We start from the raw sequence: 10,266 nt of genomic DNA on the forward strand, positions 1-10,266 counted from the left end.
TTAATATCTATTTTCAAAGACAGCTGATCTACAAGCTCACAATGTGTCACATCGCGACACGTGAGCTTCTAGATCTGCTATTTTGCTATTAAGAGAGCACACGTTTTGTACACTAACTCAGTGGTTCCCAAACCTTTTAGCTCGAGACCCAAAAGATACATGTTATATCTCCCTGGGACCCAAACTAGTGAAAATAGACGATCAATAAGCTCATAATGGGTCACAATGTGTTGTGAGCTCTGCTATTTTCACTATTTATTTATGTTTTACGGAATTTTGCTTTTTCTTTTTTTGAACACATTTTTTCAATGTTCTTTTCAAATATGTTTGAATATTTTTTTCTCTTTAGGCGGGTTTTAATTTTCTAATAATATTTTAATTAAAGTAAAAATAAAAAGGGTTTACAAATAAAAAGTTCATTTGTTACATTTGAAAATGGGACCATGACCCCAAAACGGGTCCCGTTCCACTGTTTGGTAAACACTACTACTAAATGACTGAGCCACCAGGCACCCTGTTCTCTTGTTTGATATGTAACACTGATATTACAAAGTATTTACATTACAAATACTTAGTATTGTTCATTTGGTTTCCCTTCCCTGTCATTCATCCTCATCGTTGTCATTGTCACACTGACCTGGACGTCACTGCCACTGATGTGCATGCGGCTGATCCTATAGGGGTAGTGTTCCATCCAGTAGATCATCTGCTGCTGATAGTCAAAGTCCAGAGCATATGCTCCCTCCAAGTCCTGTCACACCACAGCAGTTGTGTTAGTCTCAGACAGGAATACATTCCAGGCTTCCAGCATGTCAAAAACAGTGTGTGTAGAATATAGTGTAGGATTACCAGTGGTGGAAAAAGTACTCAGATTACTAAAAGTATCAATACCACAATGCAGAAATACTCTGTTGCAAGTAGGATATAAGTCCTGTATTCAAAAGTACAAAAGTATTACAAATTATACTTAGCAAAAATAAAAGTACTTTTTTCCATTATTTTAAATCAGTTTGCGTATATTTCTGAATAGCCTATGTAGAAAATAGGGCATAACTGGTTAATGTATGTTTTGTAATAAAGTAATCTGTAAAGTAAATAGTAATTAACATTTTCAAATAATTGTAGTGGAGTCATAAGTACAATGTGTGCCTTTATAATGTAGTGGTGTAGAAGTAAAAGTATTGAACATTGGAAATAATCAAGTCAAGTAAAAAGAAAATCATATTTTGTTTACCTACGTACAGTACTTAAGTAAATGTACTTAGTTACTTTCCACCATTACATAGGCTGTATTGTTATGTCTAATGGTTTTCACCTGATTGAGCTTTGTGGAGCTGGAGCCGTCCAAGTTGATCTTAATCATGTTGTAGTTGTTGGCTACGATGAGGAAGGGCTCCACCTCTAAAGAACGTGAGACATTACATTTGAGTCGGTTTACATTTAAAAATTCACACACCTTGCAAATCTATCAATCTATCTATCTATCTATCTATCTATCTATCTATCTATCTATCTATCTATCTATCTATCTATCTACGTGTAACATGTAGGTACATAAATAACATTATAGATATAGATTTATTAATCACCATCTTTGGATGTTGTGAAGCTGCTGTATTTACTGACTGACCTTTTTATTCACTTTAAATATGCGTAATATAGTGGGAGGATTTTGTTGTGGGATCCCTGTGGGATGACAAACGTATGACAGACGCTAAATAGTCTCCGGAAAGTACACTCACATTTATATTTATTTTGTATTTTAAAAATAAGCTAAACTATGCTGCATCAAGTATTTATTAGGTAGGCCCTATTACAATGTCTTTGATCATAAACCTGGAAAAGGTATTGATCCCAGGCTAAGACAGACTGAAAGGCAGACAGACTGAAAGGCAGACAGACAGATAGGCAGACAGAGAGACAGGTGGGTGGGCAGGCAGACTTACAGAAAGACTTACAGACAAGCAGGCAAGGGCGGACAGACGGACGGACGGACGGAATGACAGACAGACAGACAGACAGACAGACAGACAGACAGACAGACAGACAGGCGGGCAGGCAGGCAGGCAGGCAGGCAGGCGGACAGACAGACAGACTTACCTTTTGTGTTGTGTGTTGGTTCAGTCTGGAGAGCTGATGAGAAACATACAAACTAAATGAGCTTCAGTGTAACAGGTTGTGGTTGTGGTTGGAGAACAGCGCAATCTTTTATAAAACAATAAAAAAATAATCAGACGGGAATTCCCGTAGTTGACAATGTAATCCTTAGCAGAATCGGACGGGAATTGGACCCGTAATATTATCTCAGAGTTATGGGGGTCCTTGAAATAAAAAAGTTTGAGAACCAGTGCTGTAATGTAAATTCACACATTGAAGAGACCAATGGCCCTATCTTACCCCTTATGCCTAAACTTATAAGCCATATTTTGCTATTTTGAAAAACATTTTTAAATAGTTCAATCAATAGTTCAAAAGCCGATCTACATTGACACATTGTGAGCTTGTACATTTTTTTTAAAACTATTTTAAAATGTTTTTCAAAATAGTAGATAAGGGGTGAGGCGGTGTGCAAGATACTGTAGGACCCCTAGTTTCAACCATGAGCATCACAACAAAACTAAACAAAACAAAACGTCAAAACAAACATCTTCCATGGTGTTCATGATGATGACAATATGCACTGTACATACATAGTTGTTACACTGAGCATAATTCACTGATAATTTACTGATGATAAAATGTAAATATTTAAAAAACAATACATTAAATGTGTAATGAAGCCACACTCATAAAAAAAAGAACTGCTGAAGACAGAGGTGTCTGTGTTGAATAATGTGAATTGACTTTACACATTTAGGGGCCATGGATAGCTGAGTGGTTAAGGTGTGTACCACGTAAACTTTGATTCCAGAGCCCGGTGGAGCTTTGCTGCATGTCACTCCCTGACTCTCAGTCCCTGCTTATTATCTCTACACTGTGGACTATCAATAAAGAATAGAATAAAGCAGAAAAAGACCCATATGAATAGACCATACATTTAAATGTAACATTATGAATAGACAATACATTTTAACTTAACATTATGAATACACCTTACATTTTAACTTAACATTATGAATATGCCATATATGTTTTAACCCAGATCTACAAGCTTTTAACTTAACCCAGATCTACAAGCTCATAGCGCGGCACCGAATGCCGCGTTACGAGATTGTAGATCTGCTATTTTTTTTAAAATTGTGATTTAAAAAAAAAATCTCTGTATATATATATTTTTTTTAAAGCGGACATTTGTAACTCAAATCTTTGCTTCTGGGGATCCCTGGAACAAAATATTTTACAAATGTTCGCAATAAAAAATATGTATTCAAAGATTTGCAAAAAAAATCAAGCTTTAAAAAATAAATTGCAGATTTACAAACGCATAGCGCGGCACTCGGTGCCGCCCCATGAGCTTGTATATCTGCTGTTTTTCAATAGCTAAAGAAATCTAAAATGACACAGATGCGTTCCAGGTCTTAAAGGGTTAACATTATGAATAGGTCATACATTTTAACTTAACATTATGAATATGCCACGGCAAAACTCTAATCAACCTAATCTATTCATATGCATGCTTACAGACTCAAGGAAAAAAAAATACACTTCACGGCACGCACCCACACACACACACACACACACACACACACACACACACACACACACAGAGTGCATGTTAACATGCAGTGACGCAGGCAGCAGTACTGGTGTTGTTTAAGCGTCATGTTGTCTTTCACATCCACATCAACCAACAAGTGTCCTTCAAAGTGTTTACCTGAGCTGAAGAGCAGAAGGAACAACACTATCCCTGTTTGACCCATGTCTGGATTCACTCACACTGGATTCTCAACTGGAACTTCACCGATCTTCACCGACTGGTTCTGATTGTGACTGTGATCAACACTCGCTGTCGTCTGTGTGTTTATTAGTGACACGTCAGCTCATCGTATCTCTTCATCACGTGGTTTCATGTGAATTCACACCTTTCTCGTTGACAGGAAGCTACAGCTAGTGAGTGTGAGCTCTGAGGGACTGCAGCATGAAGAGACACACACGCACACGCACACGGACACGCACACGCACACGCACACACACACACACACACACACACACACACACACACACACACACACACACACACGTCAAGGCATGCAGATTAAGACATCCCACCTCTCCCGGAAGTTCCGGGAGTCTCCCGGGAATTAGCGTCTGCTCCCGGACACTCGCGAGCGACCATAAATCTCCCGCAAAAGCTGACCAGGTGATCAAATGGTGGATTTGCGGGAAAACGGTTCCTATTCACTTCTCATTGCTCAGATCCGGTCTAGAGCCCGCCTACTGTTTCGGTTTGCACACATGAGGCTCATACAGACTGGATCTGCAACCTGCAATGCCTTTTTTTCAAAACCTTTTTTTGGTTCTCATTCGTCGCTTAAAGGTAGGGTAAGTGATTTGCTTTGGTTAAAATAAGTGTTAAATAGCTCTATATTCTGATAGTACTCATTGCTATAGAGTGTTTGTTCAGTAACAGGAGTCTCCTTGTCTCTCCACCTCTTTATTAAACAGAAAATGCATTTTCGTTTCAGTTTCATTTCCAATTTTATCCAACCAGGAGAGAGAACTCAATCAGGATACAGATTAAACAAGTGAAATTGGAAGTGATGACACTAAGAAATGAGCTGACAAAATTGGAACTGGAACACTATACAAATTAAGCTTAAAAATGAGTACTTTCTCCTGATTGGCTGAGAATTTGACACCTACCGGAAAATGTATTTTCTGTTTATTAACACATCCACCGCCAGAGGTTAATCTCATAATGTACTCACCAGTGCCAAGGTTTTATTGTTATTTTTTGTTTTTTTTTCACGTCGCCATAGACCCCGTTAAAATCCTTAAGAATGCGCGATGCACTGTTTGTAAACATCTTGCACATGTCCCTGTGTCTACCAGTGCAGACCACGTGTCAAACGGGGCATCCATGTTGTAGTTAGAACGGTTTATGTTAAACAGTTGACCGAGGAGAAAAAACTACAAGGGAGAAAAAGGAGTTTTAGTGTGCACTTTAGAATGGAGGCCGACGGGAATGGCAAAACCGGATCGCAAATAGTTCCGTTCCGGTGGTGTTACACTGAAAATGGTCCGTGTAGAAAATTGAAAAAAGAAAAAAAAATCGAAAAAAAGGAAAAAGCACCCGGACCGTAGCACTACGGTCTCGGGGCTTAACAGTTGGATTTAATGGACCGTAGGACTAAGACTGTTAACTAGGACTGTTAAAGAGCTGGAGAGACAGGGAGACATCTGTTACTGAAAAAACACTCTATAGCAATGATTACTATCAGAATATAGTGTTTTAACATTTTAACAAAATACTTTTTATTTTAACCAAAAAATATCACTTACCCTACCTTTAACTGTCAATCTGAAAAAATGAATGAATGTAATTCGCTGTGGCAGGAGTGGGCGTCTAAAAGTGACCAACCACTGGTCTCCTGAAGCGTCCTGTTATAGCGCCACCATAAGACCAATTTGAAACTTATGCTGTAGAGCTTCTTATTTGTCCTACAGGGAGTGTGTGTTCAAAGTTTCATACTGAAAGGTCAAGCAGTGCCGGAGGTGACACTCACACACATGCACGCACGCACAAAAGTATAATAAATACAAATTTGGTCGAACCTAATTGAATAAATGAGTAAATACATAAATACATAGGCCTAAAGATATCAAGAAAGAAATAGAGCCCAAATAAAAATGCAATTTTGAGGTAGAGGTCAGTGTTTGAAGTTTAACCCTTTCAGACCGAGAACGCATCTGTGTCATTTTAAGATTTCTTTGGGCTATTCAAAAATATCAGATCTACAAGCTCATAGCGCGGCACCGAGTGCCGCACTATGAGCTTGTAGATCTGATTTTTTTGTGAAAAATCGTGAAAATGTGTGCACATCTTTGAATATCTTTTTTTTCCTGTAGCGCACATTTTTAACTCTGTTACGACTTCTGGGGGTCCCTGGGAAAAAAATATTTTGAGATGGGGGTCCGCGGCCAAAATTCATATCATTTTGGGGGTCCTGACATGAAAAAAGTTTGAGTCACTGAATATAGCAAAAAGAAAAATCAAAAAAAAACAACAACTAGGATTTAGGATTTAGAGTTACATTTGTAGAATCCCCCCAGAAGCAAAGATTTAAGTTAAAAATGTTTGCTTTGAAAATAAATATATTGAAATATTTGCTAAAATGTTTGCTAAAAATCTAAAAAAGACACCGATTATTTCCTGGTCTCAATGGGTTAAGAACGTGTTCATGTAACTTTTTTATTATTATTGATTGAGTGTAATTTAGTCAACCATGAACGGTAGACCATGATGCAATGCTTTGTCAACAGGGTTTCCTTGCCTGGCTGTCTGCCTCATAGAAAAGGTAGACGCCTCCTTCGGCTCTGAGGCATTGGTATCTCGGGCGCCATTTTAGAGTAGGCAAGCTTCCGCGTGTGTCACAGAAGGGGGCGTTCGGTAGGCCAATCAGAGGCAGGTGGGGGCGGGTCTTTCGTAAGAGGCAGCCGCGCAGCAAAAGTCAGTTAGACGCGTTGTGATTGGCCAGTAGTCACTTTGAATGGTAGCTTGTGTACTCTAAAATGGCGACCGCGATACCAGTTGCTCCAACGTACTGCAGAGGCCAATGAGGTATCTAGGTTTCTATATCTATGGTCTGCCTGCCTGCCTGCCTGCCTGCCTGCCTGCCTGACTGGCTGACTGGCTGACTGACTGGCTGGCTGTAAAGTGGGTGTTATATTTATTTTATTTCTTCCTGTCTGTCATCTAAATTAAGAACATTAGACCGACCATGTACCAGACTTTTTTTCTCTCCTCGGCTCGCGCTTCTCAGACCAAAGGCTGCAGTCACTAGTAGACACGCCCACCCTTCCCACAGCGAATGAGATGAATACATTTAGATTGACAGTTCAGAGACCAATGAGAACTAAACAAGAGGAGGTAAAAGGGGCGTTGCAGGTTGCAGATCCGGTCTGTGTGCTTAATGTGTGCAAATTACAGAGCCAGTAGGCGGGCTCTAGACCGGATCTGAGCACTGAGCAGTAAATAGAAACCAGAGGACACTGAACTTTGCACGTAACAACATGGAGGATGTATTGACATGCATGGATGTCTGCCAGTGCACAGCACACATTTATGAGCCGTAGCCTAAACACACATAGTGCCTGTAAACTGATTATTTGCCATTGTGTAGTTATCTATGGAAGGCAACATCTTACATTTAATGTTGGTTTTAAAACATACTGTTTTTAAATAGCTGAGTAATGAGATATTTTATCATATGTGTGTGTGGGTTTTGTGTTTGTGTGTTTTATTTATATTTTGTGAATTCCCCATGCAGGATCTATGTGTGCTTCATAATAATGCACTCTGGGGAGGGAGGGGGTCATCCTAAAGACCCTGCACTGAGGCCAGTCATAACTACACTACACCACTGGTGACACATCAGCTCATCTTATCTCTTCATCATATGGTTTCTTGTTGACAGGAAGCTGAAGCTCCTCCTGCCCTACATAGAGAGCTGTGAGGGCTGCAGCATGAACACCCACACCCACACGCACACGCACGCACGCACGCACGCACGCACGCACGCACGCACGCACGCACGCACGCACGTACGCACACACACACACACACACACACACACACACACACACACACACACACACACACACACACACACACACACAGACAGACAGACAGACAGACAGACAGACAGACAGACAGACAGAAAGACACACACACACACACACACACACACACACACACACACACACACACACACACACACACCAATACCATCCATAACATTAAAACTTCACTATGTAACTTTCCTCTTCTACCCCGCAACACACCTGAGTTACACTGTAATCTACACCAAATCTCTTTGCCAAAAATAGCAGATCTACAAGCTCACAAAGCGCCACGTTGTGACACCTTGTGAGCTTTTAAATCTGCTATTTTTGGTGAATGTTCCCCCCAGAATAGGGATGCTGGAGTGCAAGTAGTTATATGTCAAGTTATTTTCAATCTGTCCTAGTGGAAACGTAAATTCTCCCAAGTTTTCCTCGTGACATACTGTAATGATTTACATATTTATGTACTGTAATATGACATAAATTATGCTATAAAGTAAGAATATCATTCAGGAGTGCTGTGGATCAAAGAGTTATTTACAGGGGTGATCCTGAGACTAAAATGTGTGAGAAGCACTGAACTGAAGTGAGGGAATAATCACAGTTTCTCCTCAGCAACAAACTAGAGCACATCACTGCATCCTCCTCGTGTTTCTACTCTACTCACATCCTTTCTCCATCAGCCTCCACTGACCTACTGAACCCTCAGTAAAATACATCATACTTTATATCAACCAATCAAATTTCACCGCTTACATTTCAAAAGGTACGTGTGTAACGCCCGGGATTCGAACCCCAGTCTCCCGTGTGGAATACAATCATCTCATCCGCTAGCCTAAAGGGGTGTTCAAGGACCCCCTACCTGAGAGAGAAATGAACCCCACTATTGTAATAAACTGTGTTGCAGATTCAACTTTTCATAGACTTGACATCACTATCATCAGAGTTGTGCCAAATCATGTTTTTGTTTGATTTAGTTTGAGTGTGTTTAGAACATATTGACTATTAAAGGGATAGTTTTTCTTTTTTCTATCGATTACCACTTATCACCCCATGGAGACTTGAATTCATGGATATTTTTTCGTTTTTGTCGCATTCCTAAGCCAATCATTTGATGACCAACGGACCGGTAGGCAGCGGTTCCGGTAGGAGACACAAAGGAGACTCTTTGTGTCCCCTACCGGAACCGCTGCCACTCATCAAATTATTGGCTTAGGAATGCGACATAAACTATCCCTTTAATATGTTGGATTCATGTTAATGTGTATTTTCAGATATTTAACCCTTAATATTTGACCTTTGGCTCTGTCTGCACTGTGTGTTCTTCTTTCCTCTCTACACCAAAATAGATCTACAAGCCCACAACGCGCCACAGCGAGATGCGTTGTGAACTTGTAGATCTGCTAGTTTTGGCGACTGTTCCCCCTGGAATAGGGATGCTAGGGTTCAAGTGATTTAGGGTTCCAGGAGGGTTAATACAACATCACAATCATTTTAACCACTTTATCCAGATGTTATATTTTGGCTATTCAAAAATAGCAGATATACAAGCTCACAGCGCGTCCCTTTAGTGCCACACTGTGAGCATGTACATCTGCTATTTTTTTTAATCTTTTGAGTGTCGTGATCTAATCTTTGGTCTCCCTTGTTCCCTCCCTTCCCAGCTGAAGGCCGTGCACAAGGAGCTGGACGTCCCTTCTCAGCCACATGCCAGCAAACCAATGAGAGAGGAGAAGCAGATGAAAAACGAGGCAAAAAAGAAACGAGGCCTGATGGCAGCTCTTGTAGACGAGATCCAGGAGCCGTTGTCAGCTGTTCAGCTCTCCAAAAGGACCAAACACAGCAAGGATCTGTTCCCCAAGAAGTCTAGGTAGGTCACTAACACCCCACCTCACTAAACCCCCAAGACTCAGGCCAATACAAAGGACTACTTAAAGAGGATGGGAAATGGTTGCATCACTTTCCCTCTACTTTTCAGATTCTAAAGACAACCTCAAACATTGTAGGGCTCACTGGTGGTGCTGGTGTTACAATGTTTGTATGTGTCTGTTTGTTTGGAAATGTTTGGTTGGTCTTTCCTGGCCTTAAAGGGATATTTCACTTTCAAAAAAACTTTGGGTCATTGTATCGTCTACTCATGCTTTTGTGAGCCCCCCACGCATCTGTGTCACTTTAGATTTCTTTGGCTAGCTGAGTGCTGCGCTATGAGCTTGTAGATCTGCTATTTTTGAAAAATCTTGAACAATTATTTTTAGATTTTTTTTCCAAAAAACTGAATCACCTCAGGTCTTAAAGTGTTAAGTTGCTTGATTCATTATATGATAAGAACAACTTATCAGCAACTTAAAAACGGTCTGGGGGGCTCACAAAAGCCTGAGTAGAGTGATATCCCTTTAAACCCAATTTTTACCATTCAAAACCTGAAACCTCCCTCTAGATGATGTAATCCAGAATTAGCCTTTTCTAGTTCTGTGAGTTTCTGCCGTATTTTTTTTTGTGTGTATCAGACCATGTCATAGATTCCTTACTCTCCGGTTGAAT

Source organism: Gymnoscopelus microlampas, assembly GCF_963454915.1.
Source record: "Gymnoscopelus microlampas genome assembly, chromosome: 12".
Taxonomy (NCBI): Eukaryota; Metazoa; Chordata; class Actinopteri; order Myctophiformes; family Myctophidae; genus Gymnoscopelus; species Gymnoscopelus microlampas.